Below are 23,540 nucleotides of genomic sequence, written 5' to 3'. Positions count from 1 at the left end.
GAGGGAAGCAGGGATTTGCAGAGGTGCCAGAGCTCAATTTTGCAATAGAGATAAGTAATTTTGAGAGGTATGATCTCATTGTCAACATAACAACCAAGAGTTCCCAATATCTTCCATACTACATACATTATAGGCGGTTCCCAAACAGAATGGTAAAGTTTTTACTCCCCCTCCACCAAGAATCATCAATCCATGGCTTTCCCGAATCAACGGGTGCCTCCAACTAACATCAAACCTGGGGGAGTTTTGTTTGCAATTATTTTTGATTTGATTTTGATCTTTTGATCATGGGACTGGGCATCCCGGTTACCAGCCATTTTTCTTGTGCATGATGAGCGGAGTCCAATCATCTTGAGAATAACCCACCTAGCATGGAAGATACTGACAGCCCCTAGTCGCTACATGTGCAATTCGGGCATACAAAACAGATTATTAGTTGAAGGTTTAGAGTTTGGCACATGCGAATTTACTTGGAATGCCAGGCAAATACCTCATATAGGTAGGTATGGTGGGCACTCATGGCAAAAGCTGGGTTTAAGGATATTTGGAAGCACAAGTAGTATCTCTACTTGGTGCAAGGAATTTTGGCTAGCATGAGGCGGAAAGGCAAGCTCAACCAGTTTGAATGATCCATGACAATATACTTTAACTGAGATGTGAGAAAACATAACCCATTACGTTGTCTTCCTTGTCCAACATAAACTCTTTAGCATGTCATACTTAATGAGTGCTCACAATTATAAAAAATGTCTAGGATATTATTTTTATATGTGAAATCTCTCTTCCTTCAATATTCTTTCATGAATTGTTCAAATGACCAATACAATGCTTGCTAACCTTCAATAAATTTACAACCTCTACTTCTTAGATGTGAAGTCATTACCCCCATGGGATAAGAAAATGAGACATGTATAATTTCAGATTTATGACAATCAACTCATTCAACAATTTACTCATAGGATATAAGTCAAACACACGAGGGAATGAAAAACTACTCCAAAAAGATATAAGTGAAGATCAATGAGTAGCTAAATAATTATGTAACTATGTGAAGACTCTTTGTCATTAAAGAATTTAAGATCTTGGTATTTTATTCAAACAGCAAGCAAAGCAAAATAAAATGACATTGCAAGGATAGCACAACTCATGTGAAGAAGCAAAAACTTATACTAACCGATAGTTGTTAAAGAACAAAGGTGGGATTCCTGCAGGGCATCCCCAAGCTGAGATTCTTGAGACTTGTTGAAATAATATCTTGGGGTGCCTTGGGCATCCCCAAGCTTGAGCCTTTGTGTCTCCTTAATTCCTCTCATATCATGGTTTCTCTTTTTATCAAAAGCTTCATCAATACCAACCTCAACAAGAACTTGTGAGATAGGTTAGTATAAACCAATGCAAAGCCTTATCATTTTCTACTGTAGCAAATCATTAAAATAATTATTCAACATTGCATACTAAATTACTCTGCATATTTACTACTCCTATCCTCAAATAGAATCATTAAACACGCAAACATATGCAGACAATGCAAATATAACAGCAATCTGCCAAAACAGTACAGTCTATAAAGAACGCAAGAGTATCAATACTTCCCTAACTCCAACATTTATGAGAAAAATGCTCTGGTGTATAAGATTTATCAGAGCTCAATATTCAAAAACTTTGAACATTATATCATTCTCTGACTTTTCTATGGAATTTTTGCAACAGTGGTAAATTTTCTGTTTTCAAACAGCAACATGTATACTAGCAAAATAAGCATGGTAAAGGCTATCCTTGACATTTCTATTGAAACTAAAGATGCAAAAAATTATTCACATAACAGCAAGCTAATACTAACAAAAGAAAATGATGCTCCAAGCAAAACACATATCATGTTGTGAATAAAAATATAGCTCCTAGTAAAGTTACCGATGAATGAAGAAGAAAGAGGGGATGCCTTCCGGGGCATCCCCAAGCTTAGGCTCTTGGTCGTCCTTGAATATTACCTTGGGGTGCCTTGGGAATCCCCAAGCTTAGGCTCTTGCAAATCTTTATTCCATAGTCCATCAAATCTTTACCCAAAACTTACAAACTTCACAACAAAAAACTCAACAGAAAACTTGTAAGCTCTGTTAGTATAAGAAAATAAAATCACCACTTAGGTACTGTAATGAACTCATTCTAAATTCATACTGGTTTAATATCTACTGTATTGTAACTTCTCTATGGTTCGTACCCTCCGAAACTACTCATAGATTCATCAAAATAAGCAAACAACACTTAGAAAACAGAATCTGTCAAAAACAGAACAGTCTGTAGTAATCTATATCAAACGTATACTTCTGAACTCCAAACATCCTACCAAATTAGGAAGTTCTAAGCAATTTGTGTACCAATCCATATCAAAACGAATCAGATAAAGATCACGTTTCTGTGAATTAACAAAACTAATTTACTAGGTGCAAAAGTTTCTGATTCTCAGCAGGATCAACACAACTATCACCGTAAGCTATACTAAAGGTTTTACTTGCCACTTTATTGAAACAAAAGCTATAAAACATGATTACTATGGTAGCATAATCATGTGGACACACAAAACAGTAATGGTAAATATTGGGTTGTCTCCCAACAAGCGCTTTTCTTTAATGCCTTTCTAGCTAGGCATGATGATGACAATGATGCTCACATAAAAGATAAGAATTGAAACATAATGGGAGCATCATGAAGCATATGACTAGCACATTTAAGCCTAACCCACTTCCTATGCATTGGGATTTTGTGAGCAAACAACTTATGGGAACAATAATCAACTAGCATAGGAAGGTAAAACAAGCATAACTTCAAGACTTTAAGCACATAGAGAGGAAACTTGACATTATTGCAATTCCTACAAGCATATGTTCCTCTCTCATAATAATTTTCAGTAGAATCATGAATGAATTCAACAACATAACTAGCACCTAAAGCATTCTTTTCATGATCTACAAGTATAGAAATTTTACTGCTTTCCACATAAGCAAATTTCTTCTCATGAATAGTAGTGGGAGCAAACTCAACAAAATAATTATCATGTGAGGCATAATCCAATTGAAAACTAAAATCATGATGGCAAGTTTCATGGTTATCATTATTCTTAATAGCATACAAGTCATCACAATAATCATCATAGATAGCAACTTTGTTCTCATAATCAATTGGAACCTCTTCCGAAATAGTGGATTCATCACTAAATAAAGGCATGACCTCTCCAAATCCACTTTCATAGTTATCACAATAATATTCAACATCCTCCACAATAGTGGGATCATTACTTCCTAAAGTTGACACTCTTCCAAACATACTTTAATCAATATAATCATCATAAATAGGAGGCATGCTTTCATCATAATAAATTCGCTCATCAAAACTTGGGGGACAAAAAATATCATCTTCATCAAACATAGCTTCCCCAAGCTTGTGGCTTTGCATATCATTAGCGTCATGGATATTCAAGGAATTCATACTAACAACATTACAATCATGCTCATCATTCAAAGATTTCGTATCAAACATTTTATATACTTCTTCTTCTAGCACTTAAGCACAATTTTCCTTTCCATCATTCTCACGAAATATATTAAAAAGATGAAGCGTATGAGACAAACTCAAATCCATTTTTTGTAGTTTTCTTTTATAAACTAAACTAGTGATAAAACAAGAAACAAAAAGATTCGATTGCAAGATCTAAAGATATACCTTCAAGCACTCACCTCCCCATCAACGGCGCCAGAAAAGAGCTTAGTTGACGGGGTGTGAGTGCCGCTTAGCTAGCCTCCCCGGCAATGGCGCCAAAAAAGAGCTTGATGTCTACTACACAAGCTTCTTCTTGTAGACATTGTTGGGCCTGCAAGTGCACAGGTTTGTAGGACAGTAGCAAATTTCCCTCAAGTGGATGACCTAAGGTTTATCAATCCATGGGAGGCGTAGGACGAAGATGGTCTCTCTCAAACAACCCTGCAACCAAATAACAAACAGTCTCTTGTGTCCCCAACACACCCAATACAATGGCAAATTGCATAGGTGCACTAGTTCGACAAAGAGATGGTGATACAAGTTCAATATGGATGGTAGATATAGGTTTTTGCAATCTTAAAATATAAAAACAGCAAGGTAACTAATGATAAAAGTGAGCGTAAACAGTATTGCAATGGTAGGAAACAAGGCATAGTGTTCATACTTTCACAAGTGCATGTTCTCTCAACAATAATAACATAACTGGATCATATAACTATCCCTCAACATGCAACAAAGAGTCACTCCAAAGACACTAACAGCGGAGAACGAACGAAGAGATTATGGTAGGGTACGAAACCACCTCAAAGTTATCCTTTTTGTTCTATCTATTCAAGAGTTCGTACTAGAATAACACCTTAAGACACAAATCAACCAAAACCCTAATGTCACCTAGATACTTCATTTTCACCTCAAGTATCCGTGGGCATGATTATATGATATGCATCACACAATCTCAGATTCATCTATTCAACCAACACAAAGTACTTCAAAGAGTGCCCCAAAGTTTCTACTGGAGAGTCAAGACGAAAACGTGTGCCAACCCTTATGCATAGGTTCATGGGCAGAACCCGCAAGTTGATCACCAAAACATACATCAAGTGGATCACATGATATCCCATTGTCACCACAGATAAGCACGACAAGACATACATCACGTGTTCTCAAATCCTTAAAGACTCAATCTAATAAGATAACTTCAAAGGGAAAACTCAATCCATTACAAGAGAGTAGAGGGGGAGAAACATCATAAGATACAACTATAATAGCAAAGCTCGCGATACATCAAGATCATGCCATATGAAGAACACGAGAGAGAGAGAGAGATCAAACACATAGCTACTGGTACATACCCTCATCCCTGAGGGCGAACTACCCCCTCCTCGTCATGGAAGGAGACGGGATGATGAAGATGGCCACCGGTGAGGGATTCCCCCTCCGGCAGGGTGCCAGAACAGGCTCCCGAGAGGTTTTTGGTGGCTACAAAGGCTTGCAGCGGCAGAACTCCCAATCTATCTTCGTATTCGATGGTTTTAGGGTATATGGGAATATATAGGCGAAAGAAGTCGGTCGGGGGAGCCACGAGGGGCCCACGAGACAGGGGGGCGTGCCCACCCCCACGCCCTCCTCTCTCCTGGCCTCCTCGAAGCTTCCCAGGCTTGTACTCCAAGTCTCCTGGATCATGTTTGTTCCAAAAATCATGCTCCCGAAGGTTTCATTCCGTTTGGACTCCATTTGATATTCCTTTTCTTCAAAATACTGAAACAGGCAATAAAACAGCAATATGGGCTGGGCCTCCGGTTTATAGGTTAGTCCCAAAAGTATTATAAAAGTGTATAATAAACCCAGTAATCATTCAAAATAGATAATAAAATAGCATGAATGCTTCATAAATTATAGATACGTTGGAGACGTACTCCCGCCTCCTGTTACCATCAACCTTAGACGCACAATTTGGGACCCCCTACCCGAGATCCGCCGGTTTTGACACCGACATTGGTGCTTTCATTGAGAGTTCTGATGTGATGTCTAAGACAGGATTGATGGCTCGCCTTGTTCTCAAGGACAGTATCACCTCCGGAGGAGCCCTAGCCTAGGGTCAAACCCTCTGGCTGGGCGGCTTTACCATGATCGCCCATTCGGCTTTCAAGCCAACGATGACTTCTCGGGTCATCGAAAATCACCTCCATGTTGACTCCGAACACTCCAAATGGATGGATCCGACGGAGTTTTCATCTTTAAACGAACTCCTTGATCGCATCGCTGCCCTAGGGGGTCGCTATCGACTATGATCAGATTGGTCTTAAACCCAATCAGGGAGAAATCAAATCTCCACCGATCACCCATCAGGTAGCGGTAATCGAGGAGCGAAACAACAACTCTCCCTCTCTATGTTGAGGACAAACTATTCTGCAAAAATTGCACGGACGAGGGAATCTTCAATGCCATTAACCGCCATCGCGTATTACACTTCGCTGACTTGGCAACCGTAGTACAGAAGTACTGCACAATGGAAAGTGCTTGGAAAACTCAGCCAGCTCCCTGGGAGCCAACAGTTTCCACTCAACCCCACGTCCGGGCAAAAAGGATGCACCCTCGTGGGTCGCCTGATCCAATAGTAAAGAAATCGAAGCCCATTACGGGGCGCGGAACCGTTCTTGAGGGATGGCTCGATAGGCCATGCAAAATACACACAACACCGGATACCATACCAACCCACAGCCTTAGAGCATGTTGGTTACTCCGGCAAGTGGCCAAGAGCGGCGATGATCTCCTCACCAAAAATACCACAGAGCAACACCCCACGGAAGACGACGACCTCAGAGTATTGATGGTCTTCGAGGCTTTCGCCTCAAACAATAGGCGCAAAAGGGCACTCAACGGCCTCGCTGAAGTCTGCCAAGTAGCAACAATAAACCCCTGGGATGACACGGCCATAACTTTCAATGCCGGTGACAAACCAAAATTCAGGACAGTCCGGGCACTAGCCGCCTTGGTCCTCAGTCCAATCGTGGACGTCTTTCGGTTTACCAGAGTGCTCATGGACGGCGGCAGCGGACTAAACCTCATTTACGAGGAAACTCTCAACAAAATGGAAATAGATAGGAGCCACATTGAGAAAAGTAGCACGACTTTCCGAGGAATCATTCCCAGTCGGGAGGCCCGATGCGCGAGAAAAATCACACTCGACGTGGTATTCGGCACGCTGGACAATTATTGGTCCAAAGTGATAAACTTCCAAGTGGCCCGTTTCAACAGTGGATATCACGTCTTATTAGGGCGAGATGCATTTACACGCTTCAAAGCTATACCTCATTACATGTACATGAAGCTCAAGATGCCCGGGCCCAATGGTATTATCACTCTTGCCAGTGATCCGGACATTACACTCCTCGTCGAAAACAAAACCGCAGCCCTGGCCCTCGAGGCATTATCTGAAGCCCTCGCGGCTGAAGAGTTAACCGCACTACGCTCCACGGTGGATAGGGACGACGTGATCTTGGACAAGCGACCCAAATCCACCTCCTTTAAACCAGCACATGAAATAGTCAAATTTCAAGTCCACCTGACAGACCCCAAGAAGACAGCATCCATCGGGGCATAGCTGGACCCAACGGTTGAGGCTGCGCTACAAGAGTACCTGCGCAAGAACTGGGACATATTCGCCTGGCACCCTTTTGATATGCCGGGAATCCCACGCAAGTTGTCTGAACACAACCTCAACATCCCAAGTGGGCCATTGAGCTTCTCCCATTCGACATAACATACAGCCGGGCCATTAAATCCCAAGTACTGGCCGACTTCGTCGCCGAATAGACAGGGCAGAACTCCCTAAATAGTACGACACATATTCCAACTGGTTCATGCACTTCGATGGCTCTAAAATGCTGGCGGGCTTAGGAGCGGGCATTGTCCTAACATCCCCCACTGGAGATACAGTTCAGTACGTACTCCAAATATTATACATGGACTCCAAAAATGAAGCCGAATACGAGGCCTTATTGCATGGTCTTCGGATGGCTATCTCCATGGGCATACAACGCCTGGAAGTGTGCGGGGATTCAAACCTCGCAATATCTCAAATAAATGGAGATTTTGATGCCAAAGATCCGACGATGGCGGCTTACCGTAAAGCCGTTCTCAAAATGTCGGCTCAGTTCGAGGGGCTCGAGTTTCATCATGTGGCTCAACAAAGTAATCAAGCGGCGGATGTCCTTGCTTGCATCGGCGCCAAGCGCGACCCTGTCCCAGCTAACATCTTTCTAGAAAGGCTCTTCAAGCCATCCGTGGTGTGGCAAGGGGAGAGTGGTAGAACCAGTCCAGATCCTACTATAACCCTAGATTATGAGCACACCGATATCATCGAGGGGTCAACCACCGAAATAACACCGTCGGCCCATCTTATCATGTGAGTCATTGCCCATGAACCGAACCCTTCTTGGCCTACCTTAATAGGCGAGAACTCCCTGAGGATCAAAATGAGGCATGCCGCATTGCCCGGCGCTCGAAAGCCTACAAGGTTCACGATGGAGAACTCTACAAGAAAAGCACTACCAGAGTACTTCAAAGATGTATCTCTGAGGAAGAGGGGCGGTAGCTCTTGGCTGAAATTCATGCCGGTCTAGATGGTCACCACGCTGCGGCTCGGGCCCTTGTAAGCAAGGCCTTCCGTATATGTTTCTATTGGCCGACGGCCCGAGAAGATGCACAGGACCTTGTTCAACATTGCGTCGGATGCCAGCTTTTTGCCAACCAAAGCCATATGCCACCCACCGCTCTACAAACAATCCCCATCACTTGGCCTTTCGCGGTCTGGGGGCTTGATATGATCGGAACCCTTAAAGGAGGAAGCTATAAGAAAAAATATTTGTTGGCCATGGTGGATAAATTCACTAAGTGGATAGAGGCCAAACCGGTTAAAACGGCCAAAGCCGGACAAGTGATAGACTTCATATCCGGTGTTGTGCACCGTTATAGTGTTCCACATAGCATCATCACCGATAACGGCTCCAATTTCACAGCCGCTGAGGTGAAAACTTGGTGTGTTAATCTGGGCATTAAGCTCGATTACGCTTCCGTCTATCACCCGCAAACAAACGGTCAAGTCAAACGAGCCAATGCTCTTATTATGAGCGGCATTAATCCCAGACTAGTGTGGTCATTGAAAGAATCGGACAAGCACTGGGTCGAGGAGCTCGACTCCGTACTCTAGGGGCTGCGGACCACGCCCAACCGCACTACCGGATATACACCTTTCTTCATGGTGTACGGCGTAGAGGTTGTGTTACCCTGCGACATTATTCATGACTCACCTCGAGTGCGCATGTATGAAGAGAGAGAGTCCGAGCTTGATCGGCAGGATAGCCTAGATGCCCTGGAGGAGGAGTGCGACGTCGCAAAAGCCCATTCCGCATTTTATCAACAACAGGCCCGCAGATATCAAAGCAGAGAAGTGCGGGCCAAGACTTATAATGTTGGCGAACTCGTTCTATGCTTGCCGGAGAAGAAAAAGGACAAAATCAAGCGCAAGTGGGAGGGTCCCTTCATCATTGATGAAGTTCTCACTTGAGGAGCGTACCGCCTGCGTGATGCATCAGAGAATCGCCTAGAGCCGAATCCATGGAACGCGGCTAGACTCCGAAGATTCTACGCCTAGTGCCAAACCCTTTGTTCGTCTCCTTCTCCCTTTTGTTTCCATTATTTTTTCCCTCTCTTTTCGCTTTTCCTTTCTTTTAGCCTTAAAGCTTTTGTGGGGCTAAACTGTGCACCTACGACATACACATCCCCAAATATGTACGTCCATTATACCTGGGGGCTTCTTGTACAGAAACTTATTATTATTATTTTCCGAGCATTAAGCTCACCATATATGTGTGTTTTCCTCATATGTACCTTTTCTTCGCCATTATATGCATCAACATGACATAAGTTTTTGCCAAACTGGGTAGCTTGGCTCCTGTGCTTATGCCCTACGTTCCCGTCAATTCGGCTAGGGCATAAAGGGAGCACCATTGCAATTGTTACTGCCGGGTCATCCGGATGTGTACCTCAGACTGGGTGAAGCCGAAAGCTAGAGTTCTTAAGGGAATATTCGATCGCCGGACTGAAGATGTTTTTTACTCATTACACTATGAACCCCCAAATGTTACGTATGCTGCGATTTTTCAATCACAGTTTGGGCATGCACGTTAACGCATGCTCACCCATGGAAAGGAACCCTTAATGGAACTATTCTCTTTAGAAGATGTTTCTTACCATCACAATGTAATATAACATAGCTAGCCAGATACAACTTGTCTGTTAAAGCAACTATGACCCCTACGCCTGGTTTCCACACATACCCCCGTTTATTTTGCCGCTCAGGTATTCAGTAACACTTCGCACCTTCAGGTCCCAAGATCGAAGCGAAAAGGTGTGTCATGACAATTGTTTTACAATCCGGCTACGGACAAATATGTCAAGGAAAGTACATAGTCACTTGGAATCAAAAATTTCCTCCTCTATGTCGTCCAACAGGTTGTCTAGCTTACAATCTTGTTGAGAATATTTAGCGGCTACTTTTACCTGGTCATATACCAAACTAACGGGAATTTCTTTTCCATCTGACCCTAAAGGTTCGACCCGGGCCATATGATTCGGATCAAACTTGGTATACCGTGTTTTCAACAAGGCCCAGGCATCTCGCGCACCTTCCCGGCAGGCCGATATCTTCCACAATCAGAAATGTCGTCGCGCTCCCTTGAATAGATGTACAAGCTCCTCCATACTTCCTAGAGGGGAGGCAGATGGCCATAAGGCCTTGGCAACACTTTGCATCACCTCCCGAGCTCGCTCGTGCATTCGCGACAGCTCTTGTAGCAGATTGCTCGAAGATCCGGACATCTCCTCTACAGGACGGCCAGTCAGCATACCAACAGACATAACTCTGTCAGTTTCCTTTCCTCGCCGAATTACACAGAGGTAAGTGTCAACACATACCAAAATATGCCGCCTCGCAGCCTCTTATTTTCCTTCACAGAGTTAGCCAGCTGGGCCCGCACATCTTTTAGTTCTTCGCCCAACTGGGTGTTAGAATACTGGAGTTTGTTTTTCTCCTCCCTGACCCGTGTATGTATACGTACGCCCGCGGCCCGTTGCCTTTTGGCTTCTTATTCACCCGCTTGTGCGACTTCCAGTGCCTCTCCCGGATGATCTGACAATCCTTCCATAAGATACGCTACTGTGTTAGCATTGCTGGTATATAATTCCGTTTTTCTCGATGGAGGGACACATTACCAGGAAATGCCTTCTTGGATTTCTCTAGTTCGGCTGTTGCAGAGGCTAGCTGGGTCGGAGACTTTTCCAGCTCTTGAGGCAACAGGTTGTTCTTCTCCGTAAGCACCTGGTTTTACAACGATCCTTAAATTAGCTGAATCAACTGCTTCAAGTCTCGGGGGCTACTGGTATATAATTATCAGTTTTATACAATGTGAGGTCACCCGCATATCTTTCAAATGTTGATCTGTGGCTCTGGCAAGCCAGTCTCGAGCAGCTCGGATGTATGCATCAGCTGAGTTGAAGGCATTGAATGTCTCTTTTGTAAAGTCGGGGTCGCAAAGAGCGGCCCTTCGGCGCTGATGGTTCACGGAGCTCTCCACTTCCGAGTTTGTGAGGGACACGTCATCCGAATCCTCTGCCAAAGGACAATCCGGCGCCACACCCGTATCATCCCTCGTCGTTACGGCAGGGTCTGGAACCTGGCTGTTGGGAGTGTGACCGGCGGGACTCCCGGACATAGTCCGGCGAACGCTCTTCCTGATAATACACGGACAGATAATGTCACAGTTGGATGTGACCGCCAAAGGGCATTTTTACGAAGCCATACCTCTTTGATGACGGCTCCGACATGTCTTTGCTTGCCTTCCTCTTTCGAAGCTTACCCGGTGCGGCCGCCGCTCTCTTTGGAGTCGCCTCTGGTGCGGGGTGGCGCGTTGACCGCCTCCCCTTTGGAGTAAGAGATAGTGCGGTGGGTGAGGCAGAATGAGGAAGCTCTTTAGGAGGAGATGTCTCCTGATTACTTATGTGTGAGGCAGGGAGAAGACCGGGATAGTCGGCGGTGATGGCCACTTCCGTGCCGTCACAGCTCGCCTAGTAGAACACCCTATCCTCGAGCGCCACGAATATGTCTAGATCCTCTTTGAGTCTGGGGTCATGGTCCCGGTTGTGGTCCTCTGGCTGTGGGGCGGGGCTGTGGAGCCCCTTGGTGATCTTCCGCCATTCCTGTTACAAATGGATGGATTAATGTCCATGGAAAGTGACTCAGGGAGTAGATTGAGTAGAGTAGTGGGATTGGAACTCACCCAGCTAGGAGGATTGTACATGGAAAATCCATCTCGGTGCTTAATACGAGTGAATTCCTCTTTCTCCCCTTTGTATAGTTCGGCCAGTATTTTGGCCAAAGCGGCGGGGGTGTCCGGACCCTTCCGATTGTAGCGGGAGGCATCATCTTCCCCATCATAGTACCACATGGGAAGCCCTCTGTAATGGAGTGGTTGAACCCCTTGTACTACGGAAGTCGCCATTACCTCAACTATTGATAATCCGGACTGGGCGAGCGTCTTTATCTTGCCCATCAATTGAGGGACTTCCGCGCTATCTTCCTCCTCGAGGCTCCGAGGGTGCCAACTGTGGCGTTTCTTCAACAGAAAGCTTGAAAATGCAGGAAGACCCATTCGGACTGGGTCGTGAAGGGCGATGTCCTTGATATAGAACCATCCGGAAGGCCACTCTTCAGATGCCTTCTTCAGCGTGCCGGACAAGTATCCGGTCCCGGCGATGCGCTTTACCTCGGCTCCGCCCACTTCAAATATTGATCCCTCTTGGCTACGATGGACGAGGCAGAATAGTTTCCTCCATAATTCAAAATAGGCCTCACAACCCAGGAATAGCTCACAAAGAGTAACGTAACCCGCGATGTGCAGGATGGAGGCAGGAGTGAAATTGTATAGTTGGAGGCCATAATACTCTAGAAGTCCTCGGAGGAACGGGTAGATTGGAAATCCAACGCCTCTCAACAAGTAGGGAACAAAGCACACTCGTTCCCCCTGGATGGATTGGGGAAATTCTACGCTTGAGCCCTGCCATTCAAGGAAGTCAATCCTGCTCGAACAGGGCCTAGATCCGCGGGGGGAAGAAATCCCTATGTCTGCAGCTTCACTAGGTGACTGTGGGATACGGTACATTTCTCCCAATCGCCTTTTCCGGGTCCGTCGGGATGGGAGGAAGAGCTGGGAGCGCTAGCCATGTTGGAATGATTTCTCATAGCAAGCTCTGAGGATTCCTCGCTTGGTGTGGAATGGATCTGAATATCTCAATCTCTTTAAATAGACACCTTTCTTACATGGTTAGGGTGATATGTGCAAAAATACCCCGACCTCTCGTATTCGCTCGACACGTGGAAGCTGAAGCCATGAAGGTGTGGAAGCCGATGGGCGTGACATTAAATGGAAAGCCAAATATTGCTCTTTAAGTTGGGTACTTTGAAGTAATCAGAGGAGGAACCAGCCTTGCAATGCTAAAGAAAATCTGCGGGCCGAACATGTCGTCATTGAAAGGCTGGTTCGGGGGCTACTGAGGGAGTCCTGGATTAAGGGGTCCTCGGGCGTCCGGCCTATTGACATGGGCTGGACTGATGGGTTGTGAAGATACAAGATCGAAGACTCTCACCTATGTCCGGATGGGACTCTCCTTGGCATGGAAGGCAAGCTTGGCGCCTGGATATGAAGATTCCTTTCTTTGTAACAGACTTTGTGCAACCCTAGTCCCCTCTGGTGTCTATATAAACCGGAGGGCTTAGTCCGTAGATGCAATCATAATCATAGAGGCTAGACTTCTAGGGTTTTAGCCAGTATGATCTCGTGGTAGATCAACTCTAGTAATACTCATATTCATCAAGATCAATCAAGTAGGAAGTAGGGTATTACCTCCATAGAGAGGGCCCGAACCTGGGTAAGCATCGTGTCTCCCGCCTCCTGTTACCATCAACCTCAGACGCACAGTTCGGGACCCCCTACCCGAGATCCACCGGTTTTGACACCGACAGTGCCCCTTGGGCCTCCAGCTCCCTGTTCAGCCTAGACGCAGCCTATCCTATCCTCCCTGGTAACTACCATGATAGGCAACATGCAGGGCCCATCTACCATCGACACCCTCCTCTCTTTTTTCTTCCTCCTCTCGCCAGCTCCCCCTCATAGTAAAACTGGAGGGTAGCGCACATGGCCACTGTGTCTTACAACGACGCCCACGCCCCTCCGTATAAATCCAATGCCCAGCCCTAGGGTTTAACCTCCCCCTTGCCTTCCTCTCCGCTATCACCACAGGTAAGGGGCAACCACGCACTCCGTTGCCTCGTTCCCGACGGCATGCCAAGGCAAGCCGGAACTCTCCTCTGGCATAGTAGCTCCAACGACGGCCCCTTCTTCCTCCACGCGCACCACGACACCTCCACGCCCCCATTCCCGCTGGGATCCAAGGCCAGGACGCAAGTCCATAGATGTCTTCTTCCCCTGCTTCTTCTGCTTCTTGGACCCAAGGACGTCGCCCCGACCAGCAGCTCGTCGTCGCCGTCTCCTTCATCTCTCGGCCACCTCATCGTTACCCTCAAACCCATGGTGAGTAGCCGCTTCATCTCCCACATTTGCTGCTCAATTCTACGCTCTGTAGGCATCGCCCATTCCAACCCGAGGCTATCCGCCATGGATAACCATGGCAGCAAGCTCAAACTCGTGACTGGCCTCCTTACTTGGTTTTCCATCGCACCGTCGCCCTCACGCGCTCCTACATGCATGCCCACGCGCCCGATCTTCTCTTACACACACGCTGCATCACGCCCAGGAAAGCCCCAGCTCGCCTCTGTCCTACTCTATCGTGAGTACAGCGGGTTGAGTTTTTCTTTTACTGTTCTTGTTTAGATCCGTCCGTTGGTATGCTTCACAAATATGTGATTTCATCACAATGTTTAGTTAGGCCTAGTGGTTAGCACAACTCACATGCATCCTTGTGACCAGGGATCAACTTCCCACGGCCTCACCATTTTTCTGCAGATTTTGCCCCTAGTGGATCAGCTTCTAACTTTGTTTCATATATACCGAGCCCCTCTCAATCACTATCACAAGACACATTACTGGCTAGCGCAGCCATTCTCCACCTGGAGGTCCTGGGATTGATTCTTAGTGATCCCAATTTCGTTATGCCTCTGTTTTTCTTCGAACGCACAACCACTAGGCTGGGATACTTGAGTGGGCCGCTGCACTATTCTAGGTTTGGCCGAGGAAGCCCCAAATTCTTTCCTTTCTTTTATTAGTTTTGTTACTCCCTCCATCATGGTTCACACGGCGCGCTTCAACAATCTCTGGGACCAAGGAGATTAGTGGCGTGGCTAGAGACTGCGTTGGTTTATCCCCAAAGAGGAAGGGATGATGCAGCACAACTACGGTAAGTATTTCCCTCAATTGTGAAACCAAGGTATTAATCCAGTAGGAGAACCAAGCAACACTATGCAAATGATACTTGTACACAAAGAACAAATACTTGCAACCCGACGCGTAAGAGGAGTTTTCAATCCCTCCTCGGTAAAAAGATAGATAAATTTGTGGTAGATTGGATAAATAGATCTGAATAAAACATGAAATAAAATAAGTATAGAGAAAGTGCAGCAAGGTATTTTTGGTTTTTTGGAAGAATATATCTGAAAACAAATACGATAAAAGATAGATCGGAAAGCAAATATGATAAAACATAGACCCGGGGGCCATAGATTTCACTAGTGGTTTCTCTCAAGAAAATAGCACATGGTGGGTCAACAAATTATTGTTGGGTAATTGATAGAAGAACAAATAATTATGACGATATCCAAGGCAATGATCATGAATATAGGAATCACGTCCAATATTGGTATACCGTCTCCCGCCTGCATCTACTACTATTACTCCATGCATCGACCGCTATCCAGCATGCATCTACTGTATTAATTTCATGGAGAAACGGAGTAATGCAATAAGAACGATGACATGATGTAGACAAGATCTATTCATGTAGGAATAGACCCCATCTTTTTATCCTTAATAGCAACAATACATGCGTGCCTCGCTACCCCTTCTGTCATTGGGTGAGGACACCTCAAGATTGAACCCGTCATACATCACCTCTTCCCATTGCAAGAAAAAGCAATCTAGTTGACCTAACTAAACCAAAGATTTGGAGAAAAAATATGAGGCTATATATAATCATGCATATTAGAGATCAAAGAAGACTCAAATAATATTCATGGATATAAATCTGATCATAAACTCGAACATCATCAGATCCCAACAACACACCGCAAAAAGTCATTACATCAAATAGATCTCCAAGAGACTGTTGAATTGAGAATCAAAGAGAGAAGAAGCCATCTACCTACTGCCTATAGACCCGTAGGTCTATGGTGAACTACTCACACATCATCGGACGAGCAGCAATGAGGATGATGAACCCCTCTGTGATCGTGTTCCCCTTCGACAAGGTGCCGGAATAGGCCTCTAGATTGGATCTCATGGCTGTGGAAATTGCGGCAGCTGGAACTGTGTTTCATCAACTCCCCTAGGGTTTTTGGAATATTTGGGTATTTATAGGTCTAAGTGGCGGTGGAGGAGACCCTCATGGACCCCACAACCCATCAGGGCCCACCAGGGGCCTCTGGAGTGCCCTGGTCTCTTGTGGGCCCCACGGGCCTCCCCCAAGGTGCTTCCTTGGCTTCTGAGTTGTCTTCTGGTGCAAAAAAATCTCCAAAAAGTTTTGCTGCGTTTGGACTCTCTTTGATAGGGATATTCTGTGAAGTAAAAAACAAGAAAAAATAGCAACTGGCAGTGGGCACTATGTCAATAGGTTAGTCCCAAAAATTATATAAAGTTGCTATAAAACAACTGTAAAACATCCAAGAAAGATAATATAACAACAAGGATAAATCAAAAATTGTAGATACGTTGGAGACGTATCAGCATCCCCAAGCTTAATTCCTGCTCTTCCTCGAGTAGGTAAATGATAGAAACGGAATCTTTGATGTGGAATGTTGCCTAACATGTTCATCACATATTCTTTTCTTTTGTAGCATGGACCTTTGGAATTTTAGATGGTTCAAAGCAATAGTCTATATTTGACATGAAGACTTTAATACTCAAGCATATCAACAAGCAACCATGTATTTCAAAATATCAACACTAAAGAAAGTTATCCCTAGCCCATCATGCTCAATCATTGATGCATTCATGAAACACACTCGAATATTAGCTACATCCAATGCTCAAGTACGATCATAGGGCTCCGTAGTTGGTGCTTTATAAGAGAAGATGGAGACTCAAATAAAAAAAAACTTCATAAATAAATAGATAGGCCCTTCGTGGAGGGAAGCAGAGATTTATAGAGGTGCCAGAGCTCAAAGCTTAAATTGAGAGATAAATTTTTTTGAGAGGCGTGCTTTTACCGTCAACGAAAATGACTCAGTAGTTCCCAATACTTTCCATGCTAAATACATCATTGGTGGTTCCCAAACAGAAAATAAAGTTTATTCCTTTTTCCACCATTCTTTCACAATCCATGGCTAACCGTATCCACGGGTGCCGTCCATACCATCACTTTCCAAGGAATTTATTATTTGACAACATAAAGTAAATTTATTTTTCATTTCGTGATTGGGCATCCATATTACCGCCATACTCTCGTGCAATGACAAGTGAATAAATACTCATCTTGAGAATAACACATCTAGCATGAAAAAATATTGGCCACACCCTACTGCTTCATGAGCGATACGGCACACAAAAAGGAAATTCATTTTGAAAATTAGAGATGGCACATACAAATTTAATTAGAATGGCATGAAAATACTGCATATATCTAGGTACGATGGACTCATATGGCAAAAATGGGTTTAAAGATTTTTGATGCACAAGTAGTATTCCCACTTAATACAAATAGAGGCTAGCAAATAGATTGAGAAGCAACCAACCAAGAAACAAAAATTCACATAAACGAGCATTAAGCATAACTAACACCAAATAATACACAAAAGGTAGGATGTAATTTCATTGCATAACTATTGACTTTCGTGCTTGCATAGTGAATTGCAAACCTTAACACCAATATTCTTACTGAAGCATAATTACTCACCAACATGGCTCACATATTACTATCGTCATATCTCAAAACTATTAGAAACAATCAAGTTTATTTTGTCCAATGATCTTCATGAAAGTTTTCATTATATCCCTCTTGAATATCTATCACTTTGGGACTAATTTCATATGTTGCACTTGCTTTTGATAAGTTCAACAAATTTAAGTGAAGAACATGAGCATAAAAATTTTCATCTCTCAAAATAATATAAGTGAAGCATGAGAGAATTTCTTAAAATTTTTACTAAATCTCAAATAAATCTAAGTGAAGCATGAGAGTATTTCTTCAAAAATATTAAAGCACACCATGCTAAAAAATATATAAATGAAGTAGTAGAGCAATTCCATAGCTCAAAAAATTTAAGTGAAACACATAGAGAAATTCGAACAAATCATAGCATAATTTGTCTCCCTCAAATAGGTGTGTCCAGCAAGGAAAATTGTGACAAACTAATAATGAAAACAAGCAATGACTCATATAATACAAGACGCTCCAAGCAAAACTCATGATATGTGATGAATAAAATATAGCTCCAAGTAAAATTACCGATGGTTATTAGAAGAAAGAGGGGGTGCCTTTCGGGGCATCCCCAAGCTTAGTTGTTTGGTTCTCCTTGAATATTAACTTGAGGTGCCATGGGAATCCCCAAGCTTAGGCTCTTTTCACTCCTTATTCCTTCATCCATCAAGATCTCACACAAAACTTGAAAACTTCAATCACACAAAACTTAACAAACGCTTGGTGAGATCCGTTAGTATAGTAAAACCAATCTTTGCTCAAGTACTCTTGAAAACCCATTCATATTTTGTTTTTTAATTATACCTATTGTATTCTAACTTTACCATGGCTTATACCCCCCCCCCCGATATAATCCATAGATTCACCAAATAAGAACACAATGCAAAGAAAACAAAATCTGTCAAAAATAGAACATTCTGTGACGATGCGAATTTTACTCATACTTATGTAACTCCAAAAATATTGGAAAATTAGGACAACAGAGGAAATTCGTATATCAATCTTGTGTAAAAAATCAGAATTTTTTGTCCTGTGAATATAAACAATTCTATTACTGGACGCAAAAGTTTCTATTTTTCAACAGGATCAAATCAACTATCACCCAAAGCTATCCCAAAGGCTTTACTTGGCACAAACACTAATTAAAATATAAAAGACATGATCATAACTAAGGCATAATTGCGCAAACACTCAAGACCAGAAATAAAAAGGAAAAAAATAAATTTTATTCATTGGTTTGCCTCCCAACAAGCGTTATCGTTGTATGCCCCCAGCTAGGCATAATGCATAGATTCAAGTATTGTCATCTTTAGTTTCGCCCCATAGGATGCCCTCATGATTCATTCATATGGTGGCTTAATTCTTGTTCTAGGGAAGTGTTCCATACCCTTTCTTAGTGGAAAATAAAATTTAATATTCCCTTCTTTCATATAAGTCACGACACCTATAGTGCGTAAAAATGGTCTACCAAGTATAATGGGACAAGACGGATTGCAATCAATATCAAGAACAATAAAGTCTATGGGCACATTATTCATATTTACAATAATAAGAATATAATTAATTCTTCCGAAAGGCTTTTTATAGTAGAATCTGCCAAGTGCAAATTAAGAGAACATTCTTCAATATTGGTAAAACCAAGCACATCACATAAAGATTTCCGAATTGTGGAAACACTAGCACCCAAATAACATAAAGCAAAACATCATAATTTTTAATCTGGACTTTAATGGTAGGTTCCCACACATCATATAATTTTCTAGGAATTGACATCTCCAATTCCAACTTTTCTTCTAAAGATTTCATCATGGCATCCACAATATGTTTAGTAAAAGCTTTATTTTGTTCATAGGCATGGGGTGAATTTATAATGCATTGCAAGAAAGAAATACATTCAATCAAAGAGCAATTGTCATAATTAAAGTCTTTGTAATCCAAAAGAGTGGGCACATCACTAGTTAAAGTTTTGACCTCTTCAAACCCACATTTATCAATTTTTTCATCAAGATTTTCACCCTCCGAATCATCAGGACACCTTCTAGCTGAAGTTTACTCGTCTTCACTCCCTTTATCATCAATTTTAATCTTACTAAACAAGGAATCAATAGAAGAAACAACAATCATTTTAAGATCTTCATCATTCTTATGAAGGCAGTCGATAGAAAATGCCCTTTCTAAAAATTCTCTTTTAGCTCTAAGCATAGAGGTTATTTTCTTACTTTCATCCACAGAAACATACAAAGATTTAATTGATTCATTCAAATCAACCTTAGGTGGAAAAAAAATAATCTTGATATTTTCTACATCATGGGAAATTCTATCAATGCTTCTAGACATATCATCAATCTTACTCAACTTTTCTTATATCATAGTGTTGAAAACTTTTTAAGCATTGAAAAATTCTTTAATATTACTCCCAAGATCAGAGGAGTTCCTATTATTATATTAAGACGAATTACCATAGGAATTGTCATAATTATTAGGGGAATTTCCAGGAAAATGCCTAGGATTAAAATTACCTCTATAAGCATTGTTATTAAATTTGTTTCATGAGACAAAATTCACATCTATGGGATCACTATTTTGCTCAATCAAAGTAGACAAAGGCACATTTCAAGATCAATAGGAGCATTTTTTTACTAGCAACCAATTTCATAAGAGCCTCAACTTTTTCACTCAAAGTACTAATTTCTTCAACCGAATTAACTTTATTACTAGTAGGTGCTCATTAGGTATGCCATTGTGAATATTTTGCCATAATATTATCAAGCAACTTAGTAGGTTCACCCAAAGTAATCTCCATAAAAGTACCACCCCCAACGGAATCTAAAAGATTTCTAGAAACAAAATTCAATCCCGCTTAAATTTTTTGTATAATCATCCAAAGATTTCAACCATGAGTAGGACAATTTCTTAGCATCAATTTAATTCTTTCCCAAGATTGTGCAACTTGTTCATACTCATGTTGCTTAAAATTCATGATTTGAGTTCTAAGGGAAATAATTTTCGCGGGCAGAAAATACTTAGTAATAAAAGCGTCTTTGCACTTGCCCCAAGAATCGATACAATTGTGAGGCAAAGAAGAAAACCAAATTTTTGCATGATCCCTCAAAGGGAAAGGAAAAAATTTCAACTTCACAATATCATTGTCCACATCTTTTTTTATTTTGCACATCACACAATTCTACGAATGGGTTTAGATGGGACGCGACATCCTCATTAGAAGTACTGGAAAGTTGATCTTTCATAACAAGATTAAACAAAGCGGCATTAATATAACAAGACTCTGCACTAATGGCAGGGGAGCAATCAGAGTACTAATAAATTCAACATTATTTGGTACTGGAAAAATCACACAATTTGGTATTTTTCTTGAGATATCGTGACTACCCAAACAAGATTGCAAGAAAAAAATATAGATCTGACGAGAAAAAGGTGAATGAAAAAGAAGGCGAGTAAAAGGCAAATTTCTATGAAGTGCGGGAGATGAAAATGAGAGGCAAATGGCAAATAATGTAAATTGCAAGGAGATGATATTTGTGATTATGATCCTGATAGATGTTGATTATGTCTCCCCGGCAAGGCGCCAGAAATTCCATTGACGTGGCTAGAGACTGCATCGGTTTTTCTCCAAAGAGCAAGGGATGATGCAGCACAACTACAGTAAGTATTTCCCTCAGTTGTCAAACCAAGGTATCAATCCAGTAGGAGAACCAAGCAACACTATGTAAATGGTACCTGCACACAAAGAACAAATACTGGCAAACCGACACGTAAGAGGGGTTATCAATCCCTCCTTGGTAAAAACATAGATAAATTTATGGTAGATTGGATAAATAGATCTGAATAAAAAATGAAATAAAATAAGTAAAGAAAAAGTACAGCAAGGTATCTTTAGGTTTTTGGAATACTAGATCTGAAAACAAACACGGTAAAAGATAGATCGAAGAGCAAATATGATAAACATAGACATGGGGGCCGTAGATTTCACCAGTGGCTTCTCTCAAGAAAATAGCACACGGTGGGTAAACAAATTACTGTTGGGCAATTGATAGAAGAACAAATAATTATGATGATATCCAAGGAAATGATCATGAATATAGGCATCACGTCCAAGATTAGTAGACCGACTCGTGCCTGCATCTACTACTATTACTCCACACATTGACCGCTATCCAGCAAGCATATAGTGTATTAAGTTCATGGAGAAATGGAGTAATGCAATAAGAACGATGAAATGATGTAGATAAGATATATTCATGTAGGAATAGTCCCCATCTCTTTATCCTTAATAGCAATGATACATGTGTGCCTTGCTACCCCTTCTATCACTGGGTGAGGACACCTCAAGATCGAACCCATCACAAAGCTACTCTTCCCATTGCAAGAAAAATCAATCAAGTTGGCCTAACTAAACCAAAGATTTGGAGAAAAAATACGAGGCTATAAATAATCATGCATATAAGATATCAAAGAAGACTCAAACAATATTCGTGGATATAAATCTGATCATAAACTTGAATTTCATCGGATCCCAACAAACACACCGCAAAAAGTCATTACATCAAGTAGATCTCCAAGAGACCGTTGTACTCAGAATCAAAAAGAGAAAAGAAGCCATCTAGCTACTACCTACGGACCCGTAGGTCTATGGTGAACTACGCACGCATCATCGTATGAGCACCAATGAGGATGATGAAATCCTCCATGATCCTGTTCCCCTCCGTAAAACATCCATGAATGATAATATAGCCGCATGGAATAATCAAGAGTTATAGATACGTTGGAGACGTATAAATTAGCGATTGGACTAAAAAATAGCATCGTGGTTATACTACAACGCCTAATTACTAGAGAAATTAATATGTACACACATGCATGAAGTGTTTCCACCTCGTGTAAGCACATGCATGAAGAGAAAATTGTGGGATTGATTGCGGTTACCAAGCCCTAATTAATTGAGCATTAAACACAATGCGCCTAAAATCCCTCTGGTGATGGAATGCATGCGAATTGAAGCGTGCCATGTAAACTGCGACATAGGGAGTACTTATGTTTTTGCAGATTCTTAATGCATTTTAAATGCTCATATCTCTTAAATGGTGTGACGCCCGGATAATTAAGCTACAGTAACCCTCTACTAGTGATGCCGCGTCACCTAGATTACTATGACAAATCTCGCGTTAGTTCGAAACCGATTCAAATTCGAATTCAAAATCAAGTCAAACATTAAAGGTTTTCTGATATTAAAACTAAAATGTTCGGGTGGTTCAAAATAATTCATAAGTAATTATGGTGGAGGAACCACACTTTTATAAAAGGCATAAATACTCTAAAATGTTTTGAATAGTAGCAAAAACAATTAGTTGAATTCCTTGTACAGTAAATAAAATATTAAACTATTTTATTTAGTTAGCCAAATTAATGTGGCAGTAGTATGTATAAGCAATACCAATTTAGGAACCATTGGTGTATTTTGTAAAACTAAAATAAAAGAAAACTACACATAAAATAGAAAAGAAAAGTAAAAAGAAAAGGCAAAGCAAAAAAAAGGAAAGAGAGAAGGCCCCCCCCCCCACTGGGCTTCGGCCCAGCAGGCCGGCCCAGTCGACCACCGGCCCAGCCGGCCACTCCCCATATCCTCACTCCACCCCGAAACCCTAACCGAACCAACCCCCCTCCCCCCCTCACTCCCTCGTCTCTCCCTCTTCCCCCGATCCAGATCGGATCGGGGCCGATCCCCCGGTCGTCGCCCGGTGCCGCCTCACGGCGCCCTTCTCCCACGCTCGTCGCCGTCGATC

This window comes from Triticum dicoccoides, chromosome 4B (assembly GCF_002162155.2).
Source record: "Triticum dicoccoides isolate Atlit2015 ecotype Zavitan chromosome 4B, WEW_v2.0, whole genome shotgun sequence".
Classification (NCBI taxonomy): domain Eukaryota; kingdom Viridiplantae; phylum Streptophyta; class Magnoliopsida; order Poales; family Poaceae; genus Triticum; species Triticum dicoccoides.
Note: the sequence above shows the minus strand (reverse complement) of the source record.